A 16,735-nucleotide genomic window follows, 5' to 3' on the forward strand; every position below is an offset into this window, starting at 1 on the left:
CTTGCCTAGCCAGGGTAAGGGCACATTTTGCTTCGCCACCATGCGCCATCACCGGAGCGCCACCGCGCGCTCGGCTCACCGTAGCCATGCCATTCCACCGCACCTCCTATCCTCCTCTTCTCTGGTCTATAGTTGCTTTATGGACCATATGCTTAGGTAGGAACTAGGTTAGACATTACTACATCGTCATGCGGGAACACAACGCCGCTCCCACCATGGTCGCCATGGCCGTGAGCTTGAGCTTGCCGTGGCCAGTCGTCTCGGGGTCACTCTAGTCCCCGCTCTTAGTCATCTTTGCATGGCCTTGTGTCCTAGATCTAGTCGGCTAGATGGAGACTCCACTCTCACCGCTGGCTAACTGGAACAGAGAACACTACCATAGTGCACTGTGCGCCACCGCTTGGCCATGCACGTGGCCAAGCTTTTCCACTACGTCACCATGGCCTAATCCTCATCGTAGTGCTATGCCAGGCCACTAGGATGGAGGAGCCATCCTCACTAGCGCATGTAATGGTCGAAGATGGCCGACGTGCCACTACACAACTCCATTGTGCCACCATCGCCGTGGGTGAGGGTGCTCTAGTGCACCACCGGTCCATCGAAGGGTACCACTGGTGCAGGAGATCATGGGGAACACGTTGGTGTCACTATCGTCGCCGGAGATCTCACCGCCAGCAGGATTATGCTGGCTAGAGCACCTCCTCTACTCTAGTATCGCTGACACATGGGTCCTACTGACCAGCGGGCCCCATCTGTCAGTCTATGTAGTGATTGATTTCTTAATTATTTTCACATATTTGAATGTCTATTTCAAAAATTCATAACTAGAGCTAGGAGTGTCCAAATGGGGTGAACCAAATTTTGTTGGATTCATCATGAAGTGTAGTATTTTATAAAAATATGCAATTCACTGTTTCTAGTATTGTTCTATGAGAATAAAATGGAGCTATTTAAATGCTTTTAAAATGGTTTCTATCTTGAAAAATGCATAACTTGAGCTTGGTATCTGCAAAAATTGTGATTCAAATTTTGTTGAGTTTGTATTGACATGCTCTAGATGGGAAAAATACTAAACTTGTAGTAAAGTTGATTGGATTAGGGTCTTTCTATTTATCTTTTAATAAATGGTGTTTTCTGAGGAAATTCATTAGGATAAAAATAAGTAACATATTGCCATGCAATTTTTTGTAAAGTGTTAATGGATTTTTGGGAAGCTAAGAAAAATATGAAATATGTTGCTTGACACTTTTCAATAGGCTAAACTATTTTTGCTAAAATAAACCTAAGCAACTTGTCATTTTTGTATAGAGGGCTATACTTATCCAATTGGCACGAAATCTGTACAGTATACTTTTGGGGTCATATGTATGCTACCGTAATGTTCTCAGAATTTATGGAGCACTGGAAATATTTATCTCATAAATCACCTTACTATATAAAGAAATTAGTAAAGGTATCTAAGTACATTAGTTTGGCATAAACATAATGTTTTCTGTAGTCCTTGTGATGCAAATGATCTGCTGATAATGGTAGTTGTGCTTGAAGTTGATTGGTTATAAACAACTATTTAATTATTGCTTTATAATTCTACTAGATGGCTGATGGAGTAGTTTCTGTTGTATTGATAAATTCATGATGATAATTACATTTCCTGTGAACTTGTTATTAACAAAGTTGTAGATAACTTACCTATCTTACTTGTGTCAAATTTTCATGGTAATAGACTAAATGGTTTGGGAGTTATAGCTGTTAGAATCTGCTATCAGAATTTTCTTGTCTACTGGATAGATCTAGATGATTGAATTGTTTAACCTAGATAGCTATTAAATCATCTTGTGATGACTAAATGAAAGTTGTAGGAAATTTTATGAGATTTCCAGAAAGTCCTAGATCATAGCAATTGGTTGAGTAAAACTCCAGTTATGATCTAAACTTGTAGCTACTGTGTTGTGGTCCAGAAATGGACTTAGTGTGGATTCTTGAAATTTCTAGAGAAGAGATATGCACCTAGACAATAAATAAGAATTCAACTTGGTTATCATCTAAGTAACTTGATATAATCATAAGCATAGAATCATTCACGTTCTCATGTCATATCATTCACAATCCTTCTTATGCATCTATGATACTTACTTTATGCATATGCATGCAACAGGGGCAGCGGAAGAAATCATGTTGGTGGAACTCAAAGCCGACCCACAACAGGAGAACCAGGAAGCTCAGCACCAAGAAGCTCTAGGCAAAGGCAAAGGCTGAAGTTGATCATCTCCAAGAGTGCCCTGACCACCAGCCGGCCACGTTTATGAAAGGCAAGCCCCGGAGCATTCTAACATCCTATGTGTTCTTATACCAACTTGAGTCCTTTTGTTTTATGTTAATGCATTAAGTACTAGGAGTTGATTAGAACCACTTGTTGTATATACTTTCCTTGTCTAGAAATATCTATCTTGAATCCTATGTAGGTCCAGGATCGACCTTTATGCTTAGCCATGCTTAGACCAGTAGAAGTCGGGTGATTTCCTGTCACCTATGAGCTATAGGTGGTGACTTGATCACGGTTGGCTATATTGTGCTATCATGGAACATAACCTGGTGATGTTGAACAAGTGGAGACCGGATGGAATTTTATATGTTAGGTGTGGTGACTTATAGTGATTCCATTTGTGTTGTTTAAGGACCGGCCGTTGGAGGCCCTCTTGTCATGTTGAACGAATGCCTCTCACATAGTTGGCCAGATAAGTCATTTCGACCACGAAGCCGAGTAGCTCAACTCAGGCCAGGGACATGAGCAGTTAAAGTGCACACCCTAGAGGTAGTAAGGATGTGCGAAGAGCCAATGGCATGAGTCTAAGGGTGGGTTTGAGTCCCAAGCTTCTTGATAGATTGGTAGTATCTTTGAGGGTACGGCGCTGGTCTTACCCACGATTTGGACCTGAGTTGTACCAAAGGTGATCCGATGTGACCCTAACGGGGGGAGTATGGGTGTGTATTAGGAATAATTCCCCAGCTGGGTAGTGAGAACTTGACATGAGCCTCCTTCATCGTAGTAATTAATGAAAGTAATGGTTATGTGGATTATGAAAATGCTCAACTTGATATGGTTACTATTATGATGATTTAATGGTACACAACATGTTTGGCATAGGATAGATGTTAATCTAGAATGGGATAGGAATAATAAACTTGTTATTTCAAAGTTAAAATACAAGATAAATATTGGCTTGTAGGCAAAGGATGTCAACTAGCTCCACTTATAAGTCTAGTTGAGTACCTTCTCGTACTCAGGGTTTATTTCCCTATTGTTGCAGATAACGTGATGTACCACAGTTACTATAAGCACTGCTTTGCTCCTGCAGTGGATGATGAATAAGACCATGGGCATGGTCATTCTATATATCATCTCACCCTTGTGCTTTTGGTTGGAGATGACTGTGAAAACTGGCTATGTATCTAAACTATTATTGATGTTGTTCAGAACTATGTTGCTTCTGCTACTGTTAAATTGTTGTTGTAACAATAGTGATGGAACTCCGATGTATGACAAACTATTTGTGAACTTGTTATAACATGTGGATTGTCTGTTGAATCATGTATGATCTTGGCTTGTATGTTGGTTGATTCGAGATCCATCATGATACTCGACAGACTACCGGATTTATATGGGCTCAAGTGTGATGGTTTGACTGCCTCGGTGGTGGCTATTGTACTTGTGCTCTTATAAATTGGATGGTTCTATTACACCCTCGATAGGAGTGGAGTGGGATGGTCTTGTTTGTTCCTAGGGTACAAGCAAGGCGTGTGCTTCGGGGTACCCAGCTGAGATACATTGATTCACGAATCGCCATTTCTATGAGATGGTATGACTTGGCTATGGTCTAGCACTATAGTAAGAACTAAATATGAAAGATGGAAAAATGGTTCTGATTGCTTACCACTTGCTTGAAAGTAGCATAGGTGCTTACATAGAATGGTTAGTTAATGAACTAATGATGACTGCTAATAAAATTGAATATAAGGACGCACATTTAGTAATGTTTCCTGTAGATGCAATAACCCACAAGCCAGATAGCCTTACATATCCTTGGAGTCTTTTATTTTCCTCCTATTGGGTAAGTCTTGCTGAGTATAATCAAGTACTTAGGGTTTTATTCCCCCTGTTGCAGGTGACCGGAGGATACATAGAGCTGACTCTTGTGTGTGGAAACCTCCTGGTGGGCTCAGGGAGGATTCCTTTCATGCTACGACCGTAGTGTTGATTTATAACCCTCACTAAAAGGTTTTAGAAGAAAAGTTTTATGATCTGTCATCATGTATGGTTTATAAATGTTCACTATGTTAATCATTCACCATTAATCTTTTTTCCATTGTAACTCTGATCATATGTTGTTCTTCGCTACAAGATAAAAATGCGAACCTAAAATGTATAAACTCTTTTACATGTAAAACTGTCTTAATTCCACTATTGCATTCACTTGTTGAAGTACTCTAATGTTGTAATAAAGTGACGTAAGAAATAGTTAAGAATGTTGTAAGCTTTATTCTCTCATTTATGATCCTAACAGAAGAATGTGGATTTTTGAGTTCTCCCTTGGGGTATGCTCGATAGAACGACACGATTTAGTGTAGTCTCTTGGGTACTTAGTGTCTAATGGAAGACAAGTTCTCTTGAGAGGGCATTAGATTAGGCGGTTCTACCACAGAGCTTTGCCCTAGTTTCATAGCTAAGGTTTAGGAACAATCTTTTGTTGGGGAAGAAGATGAAAACCCTTATACTCACTTGTGTGATTTCGAGCAATTGTGTTTGTGCCTTCACATTCAAGGCATGACACGAGATACCTTAAAATGGAATCCATTCCCATTCTCTTTTATAGGAGCAGCTAAACATTAGTATGCTCGATACCTAGAGAGTGCACATGGAGATTGGGAAAGCCTTCAATCCAATTTTGCTTAGCTTTCTTCCCTATCTCTCGTGTCATTCATCTTCGAGTAGAGATCCTATCCTTTAAGCAAAAGGAGAAGGAGCCTCTAGGTGCGGCATGGCCCCATTTAACCGATCTAGCATCCTCTGGTCCTAATCTTGCTATAACCGAGCCAACATTGTTACAACACCTTTACCTCAGTCTTAGCAAAGATTCCGCACGATTCCTTGATTTGGCCACTAAAGGAGCATTTCTTCCTTGTACTGTTGGTGAAGGGAAGAAAGTTCTTGCCAAAATTCTTGAGAACACTCCCCGTACTAATGTCTATAATGAACCTCCTAAGGAAGAAAAGGAATCCATCCCAAAGCAAAGAGAGATCTTGATAGCCGAACCACCACCAATTCCATCCAAATATTCTGCCATCAATCCTAAACCACAAATACCACAAATATCGAAGGAGGAAGAAATTCGCAATCTAAATCGCTCCTTCGATTATGAGGCTAATCTTCTTTCTGATCTTGCGGATTTTGGGAACACCATGAACTATTATTTTCAAAAGAGACCTTCAAAGAAGCATCCATCAAATCCTCACAAGAAAGGATCTCTTCAAAAATCTCCCACATCAGCATTTTCTCATGCCTAAAATTCCCATGTGGTACATTGGAAAAAATCTGAGATCTAGGGTGAGCTTCCAAAAGGAATATCAAGTGAGCCCATAGAAGTGTCATTTTTGTGTATTTTGGAGTGCCCTCATCAGCATACACCATGTACCCATGACATTAGAAATCAATATAAGTATTCTACTATAGCTAAATGAATTGGATGAAACAGCAACGGGAGCTATAACAGCACTATAACGCATGTGCGCACCTAAATAAATAATTCAATTTGCAAACAAAACAAAGATAGGCACACTAGTTTAGCTGAAATAATGACAACATACATCATTGAGGAAATTAACATGCCCACAAACAAGCAAACAACATTGGTCCATTTAACAACTATGACAGAGAGATACATGAAATGCAGCCTTTATTTACTGCTCTGCTAATGAATCCAGGAACAAGGGAACATAAGAAAGATAGTATGGTCTGTAGATGAACTGTTTTTTAACGCTACATCTACCATAACAAAAGACAAGCGTAGGGGTGACATGAACTTTTATGCGGTCCATGTCATAGGCGATGATTGTTCTATTCTCCTAGCAAAGAAAAAGAAATTCCATTCTGGGTGAACTATAATCACTGTGTAGTCCTCATCACAATCCATGAAACCAAATTTAATATTAATCCTTCTAAACAGGAACAGCGTGCTGACTGTATGCTTCAATGTCTAATTATTAGTACCATAGTCTTCAAGGACCATCAACAGTACATACACACAAGTGACCCTAAGCTTGATGCATGGAGTGTTGAAGACCAATAGGCCTATCAATTTTCCTCCATGTGTTTCCCTCCATATCCACAACAAGTATCTTAGAGTAGCCCTCAGAGTCCCCCATAATATGCAGATAACCATTAAGAAACACACTTGGTGATCTTGAAAATGTCACATCAATATCCTCACCCCATTCAGATTCCTTATAGATCCATGCTATAGTTTCATATGAGTAGATCTCCATGCCTGCGCACAAACTGTCATCATCCACATATTCAATCACATGGAAGTGCGAGGAGGCCGTTGGATCGAACCTCAAGCGAGCCTCACCAATAGAATGGCCAACATCATGGGTGCTAGGGGGCAGTATATTAAACTTCTAGCTCCTTAGATTATAGATGACATGGCGGTATCCATCAGTCCCATAGCACCAGCATAGGATGAGGCTGTTGCAGTAATCTAAGATAGCTACATTGCCATGGTTGAAGGAAAAGAATTCGAAGGAGGGGCATACACCAGGGACGCTAGTGAAGTGTCGATTGCCGTTCTCACTGTCGAAGAAGATATATAAATTTAGGTAGCACCACATATATAACTCAAACTAGAGTAGCAGATAATGGAGCTATAACCATTACAATTTAGTAGTTAAAGGAGCTTGCTCACTTTTCACAAGTAGAATGTCAATGAACAAGTGATAGTGATCATCATTGGCATCAGTAGAAACATGTGCAGCTTAAACATTAGTGGTCTCAGTCATGTGAATGATGGATACAAAGCATTGATTTGCTTTCGATGCCTTCCTCTTGTTTAGAACCAAATGGATAACTTGGTGGTCAACAAGGAGAAGACATAGAAATCAAACATATGAGCTGCATTCTAATACATCCGTCAACCATGTAGACATCACTAGCACAGAAATGTGGCCTTAGATATGTTACAAGTTCAAAATACCATAAGGACTCACTGGTGGCACTAGAGCATATGGAACAGAAATGTAGAATCAAGCAAGCACTGGACAGAAAAATAGTTTAAGGCAGAAGCAAAGGGCCTATTTGTTTGCCTAGACATATAGATATAATCAAGCAAGCACTTGACAATTAACAGGCCTAGTTGCACATAGGAATTTATAGTAAGAACACTGAACATATGCAAAAACCTAAGACATCGATAGAAAACCAACCAGTGCCACCTCCTACTTCTTTTCATCCATCATTGGCCTAACTAGATCTTCAACGCTAGAATGTTTCTTGTATACCTCATGTTCAAGCAAGGACCAAAATAGTGAAGCAAACATGAAAAGGAGACCTACAGATCAGATCTATCACCTCTGGCATGGCACACAATGGACACGGACACCAATGCCACCGCACTCCACCAAGAACCCCTACCACCTAAGCCACCACAGCACACCGGGGATCCTCCGCCGCCAATCGCCGTAAGTCCAACGGGCATAGATTTGTTTCCTCTTGCAGGGGATATCCAATATATAGGTCAACCTATAGGGCATACACATACAGAATATATACTATTATAAGGACACCAAAGATATGTCAACACAACTAGGCGTTTAGCGCAATGGTGAAGACGGTCCATTCCTTGCTCTGGGTCCCTGGGTTCGATTCCTTGGTCTCATGGTTTTTTATTTGAATTTATTAAACCTCGACGGCACACATGGTACAAGTGATCGACACGTAAGTCGTTGGGTCCCACAGGTTGGATGGAGATGGAGAAAGGTACCGTTGGGTCCCAAAGGTCGAATGGAGAAGGGTCCATGAGCACAAATGACACGTAAGCCGTTGGGTCCCATAGGTCGGATGGAGATGGAGAAAGACCCCATAGGTACACGTGACATGTAAGCCATTGGGTCCCACAGGTTGGATGGAGAAGGGTCCCACAGGTACACGTCAGGGGCCCCATAGGTCATATAGAGATGAAGAAAGGTGCCATCGGGTCCCACAGGGCAGATGGAGAAGGGTCCATAAGTACAAGTGACACACAAAGCCGTCGGGTCCCACAAGTCTAATGGAGATGGAGAAAGGCCCCATAGGTACACGTGACATGTAAGTCATCGGATCCCACAAGTTGGATGGAGAAAGGTCCCATAGGTACACGTTGGATGGAGAAAAGATCAAGCGGAGACTTTTATGATGAATTGCAAGTGTCACGGATGAGTAACTGTAGGTCCCATAGGTACACGCCGTATGGAGAAAGGACCATGTGGAGATTTATGATGAAACGTCATTCGTCACAGATCGAATATTGCTCGTCATAGATGTGTAATTAGTTCAATGATGAAGCCCTATTCGGCATAGTATTAAAGAAGATCATCACAGATGAGTCGTGCGAGTGATCTGTGACGAAACCCTATGCTCTTCTATGATATTTTTTTTGTGACGATATCTGATTTCGTCATAGATAGGGAGGGTGTGAGGATCATCACTACTGATCTATGACGAAACAAAAATATTTGTCATAAAAAGCGATCTTCTATGATAGTTTTGGATTCGTCATTAAGATATTTTGTTATTGAAGTGAATATTTCTAGTAGTGCAAGTTCTTCTGGCTAGCGCTCCATCGAAGGCTATGGACCGCGGAACATCGCAAGCGACATGGTCTCTAGGATGCTGATGATTGCACCCTCTGCAGCCAGGAGAAGGAAACTGGAGATCATCTGTTCCTTGGTTGCGTCGTAGCCAGAGAGCTTAGGTTCATGCTGCTACGTCTAGTTGGCCTGGACACGCTTGTGCTGGTGGCCAATGTCGAACTGGACAACTGGTGGCTTCAGGAGCACCTGTGGCTAGATCCTAATGCACGTCCGCCATTCAACATGCTGCTACTCCTCATCTACTAGACTCTCTAGAAGGAAAGAAACAACAGGACTTTCCAGGGGACGTCGGCTGGTATCCATGACCTTTACCACGTGGTGATCAATAAAAGCTGAGGTTTGGGTAGAGGCTAGGTTCAAGACGCTGTCCGTGGTGTGCCCGATTTGGTCGCAAAATTTTGTCTACGATGTAATAAAACTTTTGTGAACCTAGTAGCTAGGGCGCCTGTGGTCGTCTTAGTGATGGCTCCTCGCCAACACGGTAGCTCCACATTGTAATGGAGAAAAAAATCAAAATAGATAGCATGCACACTAAATTGTAGGTCACAATTTTCAGTGAACATAAGGCTACAGGTCAAATTTAAAATCCATGAACAAGTATTGTAACTCAAAAATCAAAATAGATAGCATGCACACAAAGCTGTAGGTCACAATTTTTATTTTACCTATTCAAATATTGACCAGGTCCTCTCATGAGCTAAGGAGCTGTAGGTCAGACTCAGAATCCTTGCTGTCAATTTCCTAAGATTTGGTGTCACTACGCCAGATTTGGACATCACTGCCAGCCTCATCACTGCCGAATTTGTGAGAACCGGCAGTGATGTTCCTTCACTGTCAGTTATGAGCTCGAAAATGAAAAAATGATTGGGGCTAGGTTAAAACCGGCAGTGAGGCACCACATCACTGTCGGTTTGTGGCTTGAAACGGCAGTGTTTTGGCGGCTACTCATCACTACCGGTTTAAGCCACAAACCGGCAGTGATTGAGCTTTATCACTGTTGGTTCTAGCCAAGAACCGACGGTGATAAGCCTACAGCACAAAAAGGCTGCAGTCGTCCTCTTGTTCCTCATCTCTTCCATCTCGAGAATAGAGGCACATGTTTGGGCCCTTCCCTCCATTGTTGCAGTTACTCTTCACCATGAAGCTAGCGCTTGGATTTTGAAGAATGGCTTGATCTTTTTGCTTTAAGGTTAGTAACAAACATCCACTCCTTTGATTTAGTTGCTTAATTAGCTTTGTTTTGATGGCTACATTGCTTGATTCTCATTCTAGTTCTTTCTCCATTCTAGAGAGCACTTTTCCAATTGGACATTTGTGCAAGGCTAAAAAATGTGGTGAATCTATCATCCAAATGGTTGGTGTCTATGAACACATTTAAATTCATGGCTAATTATTCCATGGTGGTCAAGATCATCATTTTTGGTATGTGATGCTATAATTAGTTCTTAGAAGTAGAGTAGAATAGTTGTTCTTCAATATTGTGCAATAATGGTTTTTTACTACGATTTTCAATTTACAGGGCCGGGGCTACCAATTTCAATTTTCCAATAATTAGTGTACAATAATGTTTTTCAAAAATGGTACTTTTGAGCTACAATTGTTATTCATGAAGCTCAATTTCTTATTAATTCTTTGTAATTACTGTCTCAATATTTTTTTGTGTAGAGATGGATCGAGAGTGGATGCATTTGTCCCAAATGGACAAGTGGTACATGCATGGCGTCAGCCAGTTTATCATCGATGCCAAAGCCCATGCTGGGAATGGGAACCCTGTCTTCTGCCCATGCAAAGATTGCAAGAATCAAATGAACTTTTGTCAAATTGAGTCTATACGATCGCACTTGATTACCAAGGGATTCATGCTAAACTATACGATATGGACTATGCATGGCAAGGTTGGTATGAATGTTCTGCAGGAAAACGATGATGATGTGGACATGCCTGACGTAGCCATCCACGATGGTGATGAGGAACCTGGTGTCAACACAGAACCTATGGCCATAGTTAATAATGTGTTTAGGAACACGCTAGCTGATGACACTGAGGATAACGATGGCATTTCTCAGTTGCTACGTAATGTAGAGACCGGATGTCTTAGTGAAAGACAACTGAGAAAGCTAGAGAAAATGAGACAAGATGGCAAAACACCATTGTATAGGGATTGTCCAATGAGCAAACTGGAAGCCGGCATCATGCTTTTAGAGTTCAAATCGACAAACGGATTGAGCGATAAAGGCTTCGATCAGTTGTTAGGTATAATAAGGAAAATGCTCCTAGAAAAAAATGCCAGAAAAGATATACTTGGCCAAGCAAATGATCTGCCCCATCGGCCTCAAGGTTGATAAAATCCACACGTGTTCCAATGATTGCATATTGTACCATGGAGAAAAATATAAAGACTTAGACAAGTGCCCCAAGTGTGGAGCTCCACGGTACAAGGAAGGGCCATCAGATGAGGGTACCAAGACCAGAAGAGGTCCCGTAAAGGTCTTTTGGTATTTCCCTATAGCTCCCTAGGTGCATAGGCTGTTTGCATGTGCAAAGTCAGCCAAGCTATTGCGCTGGCATGGCGAAGAGCGTAAGAAAGATATAATGATGAGGCACCCCGCCGATGGGCATGACTGGAGGACTGTCAATACTATGTTCTATAAGGATATCGGTGGAGAGGTAAGGCACCTTTGGTTTTCTTTGAGCACAGATGGGATGAATCCTTTCGACCAGGTTAGAAGTAATCATAGCACCTGGCCAGTGACGCTCTGTATATACAACCTTCCACCTTGGGTCTGTATGAAGAGGTCGTACATCCAGATGCCACTACTGATCCAAGGGCCAAGACAACCTAGGAATGACATCGATGTGTTTCTAGAACCAGTGATCGATGAACTAGTGGAGATGTTTGAAAAGGGTGTGCTGGATGTTTGGGGCGAGTACAAAAAGGAACATGTCACGATCAAGGGAGTACTTATCGCTACAATTACCGACCTGCTAGGTCGAGGTTCGTTGTCCGGAGAGAAGACAAAAGGCTATACTAGATGTGTCGAGTGCTTGGACGACATCGATGCGGTAAATCTGTCAAATAACTCAAAGATAGTTTATATAGGACACCGTAGGTTCCTACCTAAGGATCACCCTTACCGCAAGAACAGAAAAGATTTCAACGGTACTATTGAGAAACGCTTAGCTCCAAAATATCGAGAAGGGCCTGCGATACTTCGAGAACTCAACAAACTGGAGGTTGTCCTTGGGAAGGGGATAATGCAGTAGCAGCGCCTGATGGGAGCATTTGGAAGAAAAAATTGGTTTTCTGGAAACTACCTTACTGGCCACTTCTGAGTGTACGCCACTATCTTGATCCCATGCATTGATGGACACTGGGGGGACATCGAAGGATGCACTAGCCACACGTCTAGACATGCAACACTTAGGAATCAGGAAGGAGCTGCATCCCGTGGAGCTAGAGAATGGCTAGTTTGAACTTCCGGTTGCATCTTGGACATTGAAGAAGGAAGAAAAGCGTCATTATGACTGTCATGACATTATGACTCAGCTGCTCCCTGTTGCCCTACGTGGTATCCACCCCCCAAGGTCCATGCCCCAATCATAAAGCTTTGCTCGTTCTTCAATATGATCTCAAAAAAGGTCATTGATGTGTCCACGCTAGAGCATCTGCTCCCTGTTACCCACGATGATCACTCACCATCTCCCAACAGAGATCACTCCCCTCCTCATCTAGAGCCATCACCCCCGAGAAGACAAAGGTCTCCTTCAATTCCTCCTCATTCGACTCTATCTTCATCAGCCCCGAGAAAAGAGACCCTCCTCCTCCTCCACCCCCTCCTCCTCCATCTTCATCAGCGCCGGGAAAACAGAATTATCGTCGTCATCCTCCTCCTTCTCCTCCACCTTAGCCCAAAACAAGATCAAGGACATCCTCACAGTCGCAGAAAAGGTCCTTGGATTCGGTCGCTAATGCTCCCAAAGTGGACCAACAGAAAAGAAAAAGGCCGTTCAGTGGCAGCGTTACCACCTTGATGAAAGAAAAATTTACAGCACACATGTCAAAGGAAGATTGTGTTAGTTTCTTCAATCTCTGTGCCTCACTGCCTTCGTATTTGTTGAAGTCTGAATTCAAAAGGCAAACACAGAATAAATACGCTACAACAAGAGATGAAGAAATACACAATAAAGATTTAAGGAACATATAGAAGTACATCGAAGACAACCCAGGATTAACCATGGAAGAGGCCGCGGACATCTATTATGATGTACAAGGGACGGGAACACCGGCAATGAAGTATGAAAGGGGCAATCTTTTGGTTCTCGATGATGAGTATAAAAATTTGACAACATATATGCGCCAGTTGCATGAATATTACATCGCTCAAGCAATAGAGATGGACGACTTTGGTTTTGAGGTTATTATCCATTCGCCACATGTTTTCCATTATCCTGAAGAAGAGAAGTTCAATGTCGAGTGGGAGTGCTTGTTCCAGCTATACCAGAAATGCTCTCTCGATGTTCAAATGTTGACGCTGTGGACTATGTCAGTACCCTACACGCACGATATTACAATTAACTACTCTCTCGAGATAAATTGTTAACTTTTGAGCACTTCCCTTGATTTTGTGTAGGTGTATAGAAAAATTTTACATTCTAAAAAGCAAATGAGATTACATAGGCTTCTTGGACCCCTTGCGAGTCAATGAGAGGACATGTCTAGGCCTCTATGGATGTGACGTGGAAGACCTGAAACAGAGATTGATTGCTGTTTTTGATGAATTCACGATGAAGAAGAAAACCCACATACTTCTAGCCTACAACTGTGAGTATGTGTTCTCGGCTTTTAATTTTATGCTTCTTTTTTCGTTAAGATTATTTGATAATTAGGATTTTGTGATTGTAGCAACCATTTCATCTTCATTTGTGTCAATCTTGCCAAAAATCCGATCAAGGTGTGGGACTCGAAGAAAAACCATTTCATCATCTAGATGCACTGGTGGCAGTGCTGAATTAGTAACCGATCCTAATAACATATTATTTTCTAATCACATATACCGCTTTCTAATGTTTCTCCCTTTAATGTTGCTCAGTGTCCGAAGAAGACATATTGGTGGGACACCGGTCCCACTCAAGGTTGTCGAAATGGAGGGAAAGTACCTATCACAGCCGGCGGGAAACAATAAATGCGGGTTTTATGTAATGTGGGCAATGCTTCGCTACATCGGCGGGAAATCAGAAGAAGCTGATAACTTGGTGTGTATAATCACCGTTTCATTTATGTCTGTTAATAATTCAACAAAATAATTTACTGTTCCTCTTTGGATATCATCTTTTCTAAACAATAGTGCAAGAAATATAACCACCAAAGGCTATTAGACATGGAGATCGTCGCACTACAATCGGAGCTCGCAAAATTCATCTTAGCCGAGGTATTGAAAAAAGATGGAGTATTTTCCATTGCACAATCCATGAGGTACAAGGACCAGTATGGCCCAGAGTGGCTCGCCAGATTATTATAAGAAGTCCGAGAATATTTCTTTTTTATTTTGAGGGATCGAGATCTGGATAAAAACATTTAAACTGTAACCGTAACATTTGTAATGTTTAATATTGATGGACCTGTCGTCTACGTAGCGTATATAAAGTGAAACCCGATTTCATGAAAAAATATAAATTAAAATCAATTATAAAACAATAAAATGCGAATGGGCCATCACTACCGGTTAGCAACGAACCAACAGTGTTGTCTTGCAAAACACTACCGGTTATCAACAAACCGACGGTGTTGTCTTGCAAAACACTGCCGGCTTGAGCCATGAACCGACAGTGTTGTTTTGCTCAACACTGCCGATTTGAGCCCTCAACCGACAGTGGCCCTCTTTGGCTTACCTCATATTCGGCTTGTTCGACTTTTTTCAGTTGCAACAGTGTTTTTCTCTCACAACAATTCAGCTAGAACAATGTTTTTCAGCCAGTTTCAACCAAGTTTCAGATCAGTGAACGGGGCCAGTGTTGGCTAGCTCAACACAGCCGGCTTGATCCATGAACCGACAGTGTTGGCTAGCTCAACACTGTCGGCTTGATCCATGAACCGACACTCTTGAAGCAACCTTCACTGTCGGTTAGGACTACAAACCGGTAGTATTGTTCAACTAGACACTGTCAGATGGAGCCACAAACCAACACTGTTTCCTGCAGATCAGTGTCGGTTTTTAAGAATCGACAGTGATATCAACCCCCCCCCCCACTGTCGGTATGCCACTGTCGGTTCAAAATCCAGCAGTGAAGGGGGTTTTTGAACCGGCAGTGAATGGGGGTTTTGAACCGACAGTGATGTCCAGATCTGGGGTAGTGTGTGCTTGCGCCATGGTTCAACCACCATTTTACTGCAGCTTGAGTTAAATATCTGCTACTGAGTATTTGCTTGAACAAGCATAGATCTTGCAAGCTAAACCACAGTAAAAAATTGCATACTTGAACAAGCATATAGATGATATAGGCCTTTAAATCTTTACTAGAGATGTCTACAAGCAGGCAAGCACCATATTACTTGTGGGCATGGTTTAATTAGGTCCATTAACTCTAAAAGTTGCTTTCTGTGCATGTTTAGATCCCAAAGCCAAAAATTAGACAAAGCTGCAGGTCACAATTTTTCTTTTTACCTGTTCAAATACTGACCAGTTCCTTTCATGAGCTGAGGAGCTGCAGGTTAGACTCAGAATCCTTGCTGCCAATTTCCTAAGATTTGGTGTGCTTGTGCCATAATTCAACCACCATTTTACTGCAGCTTGAGTTAAATATCTGCTACTGAGTATTTGCTTGAACAAGCATAGATCCTGCAAGCTAAACCACAGTAAAAAATTGCATACTTGAACAAGCATATATGTCTTTAAGTCTTTACTAGAGATGTCTATAAGCAGGCAAGCACCATATTACTTGTGCGCAGGTTTTAATTAGGTCCATTAATTCTAAAAGTTGCTTTTCTGTGCATGTTTGGATCCCAAAGCTAAAAATTAGCCCACCTTATGAAAATGAATTAAACATGAGCTAATTATGGGCTAATAAGGGCTAATGGATTCTAAATACTAATTAGCTTTCATTAGCTCTTATTAGCTTAGAATTAGCCTACGTTTGGGCTTTCTAATTGGTATAAAAAACATGGTCTGGTTATTAGCTCCATGATCTAAACACCCCCTAACTTATGCCCATGTTCCTATTCACCATTTTTTGATCTATATAATTTGTGGTTGAAAATCATCGAATCCAAACGGTTCTAATCAAAGGGCCTATTTGGTATACTGTAGCTTCACCGGTGAAACATTTTTTTAGCTTTGGGTCGAAAAGTAGCTTTAGGAGTCAAGTTGAATCAGTTTTTTCAACCGTTTGGCAAAAGAAAAAAAAACTTCTCCTGTTTCACAGAGAGCATGAGATGACCATAATAACTTTTTTTTTCTTTTTTTCACCGGCACCACACGACCTCTTCTTCCACCGCACAACAGGGCACCCACTCGGCCTCCTTCCATGCCACACCGCCGCCGCTCACGCGTCACCTGCCCCGCTCAGCCTGTTCATTATGATCTACTCTCTGTTCTAAATTATAAGTTATTTGGGGTTTTTTAATACATATTTTTTGTTATGCTACTAAACATAACCTATATCCAGATGCATAGCAAAAGTTATATATTTAGAAAAGTCAAAACGATTTATAACTCGGAACGAAGGAGAAGACATTGCAGACACCATATAAATGGCATGAATTCTCCTAGGATATTGTTATCAGGTTTGTTCATATGATTTCATTGGAAAAGGATATCTAGAAAAGTAGTCCACCATA

The sequence above is a fragment of the Miscanthus floridulus genome, chromosome 2 (assembly GCF_019320115.1).
Source record: "Miscanthus floridulus cultivar M001 chromosome 2, ASM1932011v1, whole genome shotgun sequence".
NCBI classification, from domain to species: Eukaryota; Viridiplantae; Streptophyta; class Magnoliopsida; order Poales; family Poaceae; genus Miscanthus; species Miscanthus floridulus.